General features: G+C 34.2%; 1 long non-coding RNA gene across 1 annotated transcript in view; it reads right to left on the bottom strand.

Annotated features, from left to right (window-relative positions):
* Positions 1-1591: 1591 nt before the first annotated feature.
* The window catches only part of LOC136842648 (uncharacterized), a 227406-nt gene continuing 219593 nt past the window's right edge, over positions 1592-9404 (bottom strand). The window contains exon 3 of the long non-coding RNA XR_010854295.1: positions 1592-1682. This is a non-coding gene — a long non-coding RNA (uncharacterized lncRNA). The remainder of the gene's footprint in view (positions 1683-9404) is intronic.

Genomic DNA, 9404 nt, shown 5'->3' with positions numbered 1-9404 from the left:
CCTGTTATTATTATTATTATTATTATTATTATTATTATTATTATTATTATTATTATTATTATTATTATTATCCATAATGCACTCCCACTCATCAAGAAAAATTCGAGAAGCCATTCTCGAAAATAACTTTGAGTTGCAAATTACATAGGACAGAGATTATTTTTCTTTCAGAGGTACAATATATTTGCCTTTAGTTTGTCCAACGTTAGGAACGCTTACAAACTTCTAAAGGTAATTTGTCTAATTTGTCATTTTTTGTGATGGGATCTTTCGTTACGTCAGTCAGGCTTATTTGTCTTAATCTTGTGGGTGGTTCTGGCTGGTTGATTGATGAAAACTGATCTAGAGTTGTAAGTCTCAGGGTGGGATAAAACAGACATAACTGCTCGAGGCAATTTCAGGCCAATTTGATTTATTTGCTCGTTGGGAGCGGCATACGACGGTTTTGCATCTCTCTTGCATTTGGAGTCAAATCTGCATTCTATAAATTAATGGACCCCAAAACATCGACCTGATCTTTTCGTGTATGATTGGTGCTGCATACACACTACGTGACCTTCCTTTTTTTTCCAGCTGTCTTATTATACTTTTATGTTTATATTACGTTTGTCATATTAGTTTCTTCAACGTTTTTGAGTTGTCTTGGACACATCTGTTCGAGAAACATTTGCTCCTTATATCAATCAGTGAGAGAATTTTCCTTTTTAAAAGAGAAGTTTCGGACACAGTTTCATTTCATAATCATGTCTCGAGGGCCGAGCTTAGAACAGTGCCAAATTCTTGAACGCTAGGACTTCATTTCAACAACTTTTCGTTTTTGGGGGCTTCATGGAAACTCGACAATATAGTTTTTCCGATCAATGTATAATTATAAGTAATAAAGATTCATCTTCAGAAAAAGAAATGCTCATTATTTGCACTTGATTATTGAGCAATACCTAAATTTAATACATGTTTAATCCAGACATGAAAGTAATTGTAAATTCAGTAGGTCGCATATGTATCACCTGTAGCATCTTTCTGAAAAGACACTTCTTTTACATCCAGCAGGGGAAAGAATACCTCGAGCCTTAGGCCAATTGTTTTTATCCTTTAATAACAACAAATAGTCACTTTAGACTTCTTTCTATTTTACCCCCCAAAAACTCGATCGTTTCCCAACTTCTTTGTGAAAAATGAAAGGAAAAGAAAGTAGGTTTTGATATGTATGCGTGTCTAAACAATGCAAGGTCACGAATGTAAAAAGAGCTCAGTGCCAAAGTCTTTCTTCTTCTTCTTCGTAAGATAACGTCAGTGCAACTGACAGTAAGACGAAAGATTCGTGGCCTCACCTGCACCATATTTTATTTATCGTGACCGAGAGTCATAAGCACGCATGTATTTGCGTAATTACATTTTCGTTTTTGTTTCTTTATTATGTTTGATTTTGTCAAAACGCCTGTTATTAAATTGTGGTTCGAAGAACAGCTCAAGTTAGAGGATACCGGAAGGAGAAAAATTTTTAGAGTTAATTTAATCGTATTGCATCAAAGAATCTTATTTTACCATCTTTTTATTATTTTCTCATCGACGAAAGAATTTGGATACTTACCGACTCACTCCACTAGATCTCGGGGTTCATTATGAACCAGCACCGCTCACACCATCTTCAGTAATTGGTCTAAAAAAAATCACAAGCGTTCCTCTGGACAAAACAAAAAGTACGTCTAAATTTTTTAAAACTAAGGATACATAATGTTTTCTACTTAAGAATAAAAGTCAATGACCAAAATTGCGTAACGCCAGTGCTTTTTTTAAAATCATTCAATCAAACATGAAGCAAGCAAATGAAGGGTTATTTGGCATAATAGTAGTCGGTAGTTCGTATGTTGCAGAATTAACATTAGAGACAGTTTTGCACGCAAAGGAGAATGGTCTTGAATAATGAGAGAGCTACAAACCGGAATAAACGGGTTCTTTAACTCTCAATCTCTCTCTCTCTCTCTCTCTCTCTCTCTCTCTCTCTCTCTCTCTCTCTCTCACCTACACACACACAAAGAACGTTACTAACCTCTTTATTTTTCTGTCTCCCTAACAAAAGCATCAACTCTCTCTCTCTCTCTCTCTCTCTCTCTCTCTCTCTCTCTCTCTCTCTCTCTCAGGTGGGACAGAACACTCCAAGGAACACCTCCCACCCTTGTTAACTCATAGTACGTCGCTATGTTCGTGACAGCCAGCACAAAGTTTCTCTTGTTACTCGAACCACTTATAACTAAAAAGCGTTAAAAAAGCCTCCCATATGTTACTGAGTCTTCCTAACGTTTATAACATACTGCAAGATGTCCAATGAAAGGTTATGTTCATCGTCGTCTGGTTTCTCTTTTCTCGACTCTTGCTGGAGAGATTAGCGACAATGCATCTTTTTCTTTGTTTTTTTTTTCTTGGTCTTTGTTTGACGTTTCGTCTAGTTTGCTGTGTGGATTTATGATGAATTTCAAAGATTAATTGTTCTGATTTTGATCAGATTTGATTCACTAGATGATAGATAGCCTTTAATGGAAGAATTGTGGCCGTGTCGAAGACTTTCTTGGCATTAATGAGCAAGAGTTAGTGCTGTCCCATGGTCATAAGCAACAAAAACAACAACAGTAACAACAACAGCAATAGCATGTGGCATCTGAATCATGTGTATTATTATTTCATAAGAATATTTTTCTTGAGGAATTCTTTCAGCTTGGTCTGCGCATCGAAACTGCTTTTCGGTAAAATGATGAAACGGTAATCGATGATTGCGTATATACAGTAGGCTCCCACGAGCAGCTGTGAAGGTAAACCAGTAATCAGATAAATATGCAGAGAGGAAAAATATGTTAATAGTTATACTTTAATTAGAGCCAGATACCTCTATTTCTTACACCCCTAAAAATATCTGCTAGCTGATATTATGCACCCGGCTTATTTATTATTATTATTATTATTATTATTATTATTATTATTATTATTATTATTATTATTATTGTCATGCCAGCCTTTGTGTTATATCTGCATCAATGTCATTATGATCATTATTATTATGATTTTCATTATTAATAAGGAGCTTACTGTCCAAGTTCCCATGGAACCGACGGTCCATGAATGAAGAGTTTTAATTGATATCAGACACCATGAATGAAATAATTCATACAATTAACATCGACCAAAAACAAGTAAATAAAAGAAAGAGAGGAAATTGTGAGCTCTCAAGCATGACAATTCAAACTTAAGACAGCGGAATGTCATGGCCTAAATGCCAGGAATAGTCCGACACAAATAACATCAGAGCGACTCAAATTAATTAAGCAAGACACAACCGAAAAGAAAGAATATATATTGAGCAGCTGCTGATTCTTCTACTGCCGCGAAAAATCCAGTTTGGGAGGGGGGAGACCTAATGCCAGAAGATTGTAAATTGTAAATTGTAAATCTTAGGCACTACCTAGACCACCCTCCACATTTCTCGCATCGTCTTTACCGCCTCTTTTACGAGAGGAAAGTTCATCGTCACCTCAAAAAAAAAAAAAAAAAACTCATCTCAAAAGGTAAATCCAATAAATCCCTAACTCGGTCAGCCAAGCGCTTCACGGGACGCTGCAGTATGAAATAAGATAAATGGAAACATTGTGGAAAGGATGAAGCTTTGGTTAATAAAATCAGATTCGGGGAAAAGACGAGTGAATGCATACTACTGACACAGTGCTGGACACTCATTCCAACGAATCACCTTAATACCTTAATGTGAGAGTTCTGATATAAGGTGTAAATCCGCATTGTAAGCATTCACATCTCCAGTTTATGTCTAAAGGTATACGCATAACTGTATGTAATTGGTATTATATATATATATATATATATATATATATATATACATATATATAGTATATATATATATATATATATATATATATATATATATATATATATAATATACAGTAATAACGCATATATATAATTATATATATATCTATATGAGTAATTTACATTCCCAGTTTATTTGCAAAGGTGTGCACACACGCGCGAACGCATACATTTATACACACACACATATACTGTATATATACTTATATACAGTATATATGTATACACACACACACACACACGTGTATAATATATATATATATATATATATATATATATATATATATATATATATATATATATATATATATTATATATATATATTTCACTTGCAATAGGGCCAGATTTCAGATCCGGTAGAGTATAGAGCAATATGAATGCGCTCTGTTAAAATCTCTCGTGTCTGTTGCTATCAGCCTCATCCCAAAATATTAGATGAGAAATGTACCTGTGCCCTTACTATCGGAAAATGGCGTATAGGAAATATAAACCCACACACACTTTTATATATATATATATATATATATATATATATATATATATATATATATATATATATATATATATATATTTATATATGTATCTATATACATATTTATATATTTATGCACTTCACGTAAGGCATTAAATAACTACGTAATTACATCATTGTTTCCAGAAGAAAGATCACCAAAGTAAATGACATTTGACTCGAAACAAGCGAACAACATTTTAAAAGAGGTTTTTCCAAGTAGGCTTAAACGCTGGCTAGTAAAGGTCTGAACTACTTTCGGTGACCTATAGGCGATATTAGCCCAACTCAGGATCCAGAGAAGAATCTCTGGATCCTGGTCCGGCTAGTGGCGCCACTAAGGTTTTGTTTTCGTCATGACTGTACTATATCTTGACCTGCTCACTGAGTCTAGATATAGTCTCTCTGAAATGGTTGTAGTATGGGGAACTTAGTAGCTTAGGCATGGGGACGTGTATACACAAAAAACATACACACCCACACCCATACCCACAGCCACATGCACACACATACACACACATACATGAATATATATATGTATATATATACATACACATATATACGTGTGTGTATATATATATGAATATATATACATCATATTTGTTTGACAGTCTCGTGCTACGTTCTAGATCTGTCATGACTAAATCCCGAGCTTGAAAAGAGAATACAAATTAAAAAAACTAGTTAAATTATAGACCACATACATTCATTATGGATGTGCAAGTTCATATATATATATATATATATATATATATATATATATATATATATATATATATATATATATATATATATATATATATATATATATATATATATATATATATATATATATATATATATATATATATGAACTTGCACATCCATAATGAATGTATGTGGTCTATAATTTAAGTAGTTTTTTAAATTTATATTCTCTTTTCAAGCTCGTGATTTAGCCATGACATATCTAGAACGTAGCACGAGACTTTCAAACAAATACGATGGTTTTGGAGAATGACTCTAATGTTTATTTAAGCACAATTTTGGTTGTGATTTAATAGATTTTTAATTACTGTAGTCCCAGACACATAATTTTTTCTCCGTTAGCTAAGCCAGTTTTCATGTGTGGTTTAGTGATTTTTTTTCCTCGAAGATCAGGTCAAGAACCTTTCTTTCCATGAATGAAGATATTTCTCAGGTAACAAAGATTAATTACCTGCCAAAGAGACAAACAACTAAGCAAAAGACTCAAATAACAAATAATAGATATCTGAATTAATATCTTATATGTTAGCTGACTGGTCGACCTATTAAGGGTTATTTGGACTTCTCTTTTAAATGTTAAAAAAAAAAAAAACACTATGGCCTATATTGCAAACAGCACGCATTGTTTTTGTGTTATATCGGTGCGAGTATGCACAAGAACACTAAGCTTGTAATTGATGAGAAACCACAAGAAAACAAGGACGTAAGACAAATAACAGTGGCGGTTTTAGCATAATGCGTATTAAGCATGTTCACAAAATACAAACAACACTGTTTAACAGTGTATTTTACTTGAAAGTCTATGAGCACATGTCATATAAGTGAAACGAAACAGACATCAACTGTGCTTCATCATCGTATTTAGTACGAAAGTCAACAAAAACACTAAGCTCATAACAGAAGAACACCAATTATATAAAACACGTAAGTTATGTAGGTTTATACAAAGTGAGGCAATTTTGAACGTAATATTGTGTAATTCATTATAGATATAAATACATCATACATTCGCACATCATAAAAACCTTCATAGAACTAAAAGAAGTTTTAATCGGAACTCTGTAACATACAAAACCTTCACAGAACTAAAAGAAGTTTTAATTGGAACTCTGTAACACACCAGACCAATTTAACATTTTGTACAAGGTCCTGGACTATTAAATAGTCCCTTACCCGTTTTCGCAACGGTTCATTTAAACTAAATCTGGTTAAGTAAGATCTCACTTTTGGTCTAGTTTTAGGACAATGAATTATTTTATAATAATCTAATGCAAGTCTTTTGTTGTTTTATTTACAGAATCTCTCTCTCTCTCTCTCTCTCTCTCTCTCTCTCTCTCTCTCTCTCTCTCTCCATTTCTTACAGAATTCCTTTAATTTCATATAAAAATTACGCGTCTCTCGTTTTCCAGAGTATGGAATTTCTGTGCATGTGTGTGTCCGTGTCTGTGTCTGTCTGTCTGTCTGCTTCACCCCAGCTTATGTAAAAAAGCCTCTTCTTTTCGTCAGTAGTTTTTGTAGCTCAAACGAGAAAGTAAACCTGACGGAAGAACAAGGTTTTATTACCTTAAACTTATCTACGATAATTCTTCTATCAAGCATTTTGATTTTGCAAAATTGTTTAAGATGTGAACCGTTGCTACTTCTCTGTAGAGACCCCTATGGCCCTTCCAACCTTGAAGGTTAATGGGTTGCGGGGAGGAGTGCAGGGGTTGGCTAAAAATGGGGGTAAATGCCAGCGCCTGAGAAGTATTTCGAAACGCTACCGACGAGTAATCAAGTTCATGACGTCAGTGCTCAATGATTATTTAAAGGAGGGATGCTAGATGGGTACAGGTGGGTTCAGTTCAGGTAACAGGAACAGGGCCAAGTTGTGACGAGCAGAGATAAGGGGAGATTTGTGCTAGACAGAGAGAGAGAGAGAGAGAGAGAGAGAGAGAGAGAGAGAGAGAGAGAGAGAGAGGGGAAGACAGAGAGCGAGAGAGAGAGAGAGAGAGAGAGAGAGAGAGAGAGAGAGAGAGAGAGGCCCGGTCAGCAGTAAGAGTTTTAACTATACTGGCCGAATACTTGGTGAAAGTATCTACTTATTAGAGTGTTTGTGCGTGTGTGTGTGACTGTGCGCGTAAGTGTGAGTGTGTGTGTGTGTGTGTGTGTGTACGATAGAGAGCGATCGGCTCTAGGCTATCACCGTAAGTGGATCACTAAGGGAGGCGCGCGAGATTATTTAAAAATGTTTGTGCGCACTTTTATGCGATACGTGTTCCTTTCGTAAATGGGACTTTTAATCTTTTGTTCTTTTTCTCCCTCGTGGAGGTAGTAGCTGTTTCTTTCGTCTACTCTTTCGTGGATAGGATCATAGGATGGTCAACCCAGTAACCTCATGTAACCCAAGACTGGAAAACAATGATATAAATATAGTGGGACCTAACCCCGGACTAAGGGATGGACTCCATTTTCTATTATTGTTATTAGTTTTGTTTTTCGTAGCTTATCGATTGTTATTTGTATGTAAAAATTGTATTAAACATAAAGTTTTCTGTTTTGTAATTTAATCAATGAAAATAATATGATAACATGCTTGTTTAACACATACCGAGCATTGCATGATTTTTTTACTCTAATTCATACTTTTATTTTTTCAGATACTGACCTTGCATAGTGACCAGTTCATCAATACCGTTGACCGCTGTAAAATAGCGAAATGTATATTTTTTTTTTAAGACAATAGGTCTTAGCAAACCGCCAGGAGTAATAACGATAATTAAACTGTACCGAGAGCTTTCGAGTGTTTACTAAAGCACTTTGTACACCTTAATTTTCATTGTTCTTTCCTGCGATTTGTTGATATTTTGGTGGAGTCATTTGTGACTTCTTTGCTCTGTAGGTATTTTGTATATCAGCAAGAATTGTCTCACGAAAAATAAAACAATTGTAAAGGCTAAATTTAGCGATTATTTGAGGTGTGATAAATTAAAGAAATACTGAAATCTTGGCAGTAATCAGCGTTTCACTTAAATCATAAATATACCTTTTAGTATGCATCCGACGTGCGTATGCTCAGTTAAGAATTAGATGCGTTTTATGTCACTAGGCTCCAAATATCAAAGAATCCTATTTTGCAAATAGACGGGAGGAGTTTTCTCGACTAATAATTAATGCGCTTGAAATGGCTGCTTATGCAGGCTTTGAATAGATGGATTAAGATGTGTGACCATTCCACAGTAGGCAGTTTTGCCAAGTTTATTTATGCATTTTGGGGCTTCAAGTATATTCGCGTAATTCATCAAAAAATATATAAACTATTAAAAAATTTTTCATAAAACTGCACTAGGACCTGGATATATCTAAATCTGGCAAGCCAGTAGCATGAACTTTTTCATACTGGATTTTTCTAGTGTCTATTTTATCTGTTTTAATTCATTATTTTGCTTCTTTTACCTTTGGACATATGCCGTTCCCATACATCGGTGGTTTTGCAGTAATCCAAGGATGTTCCCCCCCTTTAACTACTCTTCTTTTTGAGTTACCTCTTCAGATTCTCTTTGACTCCTAATTCATTGTTTCTTCATCGTTTTCTTGACTTCATTCTCGTTATATTAATGCAACTATTCTAATTCTTTTTTTCATAGGACAGTTTCCTTCATCAGCCTCTTCATTGGAATGTTCCTGTTGGTGTTTTTTTTTTATATTTTTTCTTTGTCGTAATTTTCTGCTAATATATTTGTTTTTTGTAGTTTTTTAACGCTATTTCTTCGAGAAAGTTTGTTTTACCAGATTTTGTTATTTTACTGGTGTTCTTTATCAAAGATATATTCTTCTTTTTAACTGCTCAATGATTCTTTTATATCTTTCTAATGTTTATCTTAATCTAGATTTGTTTTTCTTTTAATCTAGATTTGTTTCTACACTTTCTCAGATCTTAACGCTGTACCTCAGTCGTAATCAAGCTTACTGGCGTACAGTTTCATACCAGTTCACTCTAAGATTCTGTTCTTGTCTACTTAACTTACATTTCTCCCAGACAATTCTATTCTCCTATAATGACTAATTTTTCTAGTACAATCATCACTCCCATTACATTTCTTGAGGTCCTTTTACGGCTGTGGTCTATTGCGCATTCATAACATTCATTGCTTAGAAAGATCATTAACCTAAGGGAAACCAAGACTTATTCATATAATGTCTAGATAACTGGACTTTTATGTTACTAGTGGTGCTTAAATCATCACTCTCTGTAATTTAAATAAACTTTAAAATATTGCTATCGTGTATGAAA

Source organism: Macrobrachium rosenbergii, chromosome 10 (genome assembly GCF_040412425.1).
Source record: "Macrobrachium rosenbergii isolate ZJJX-2024 chromosome 10, ASM4041242v1, whole genome shotgun sequence".
NCBI lineage: Eukaryota > Metazoa > Arthropoda > Malacostraca > Decapoda > Palaemonidae > Macrobrachium > Macrobrachium rosenbergii.
This window is presented reverse-complemented; position numbering and strand designations above follow the sequence as displayed.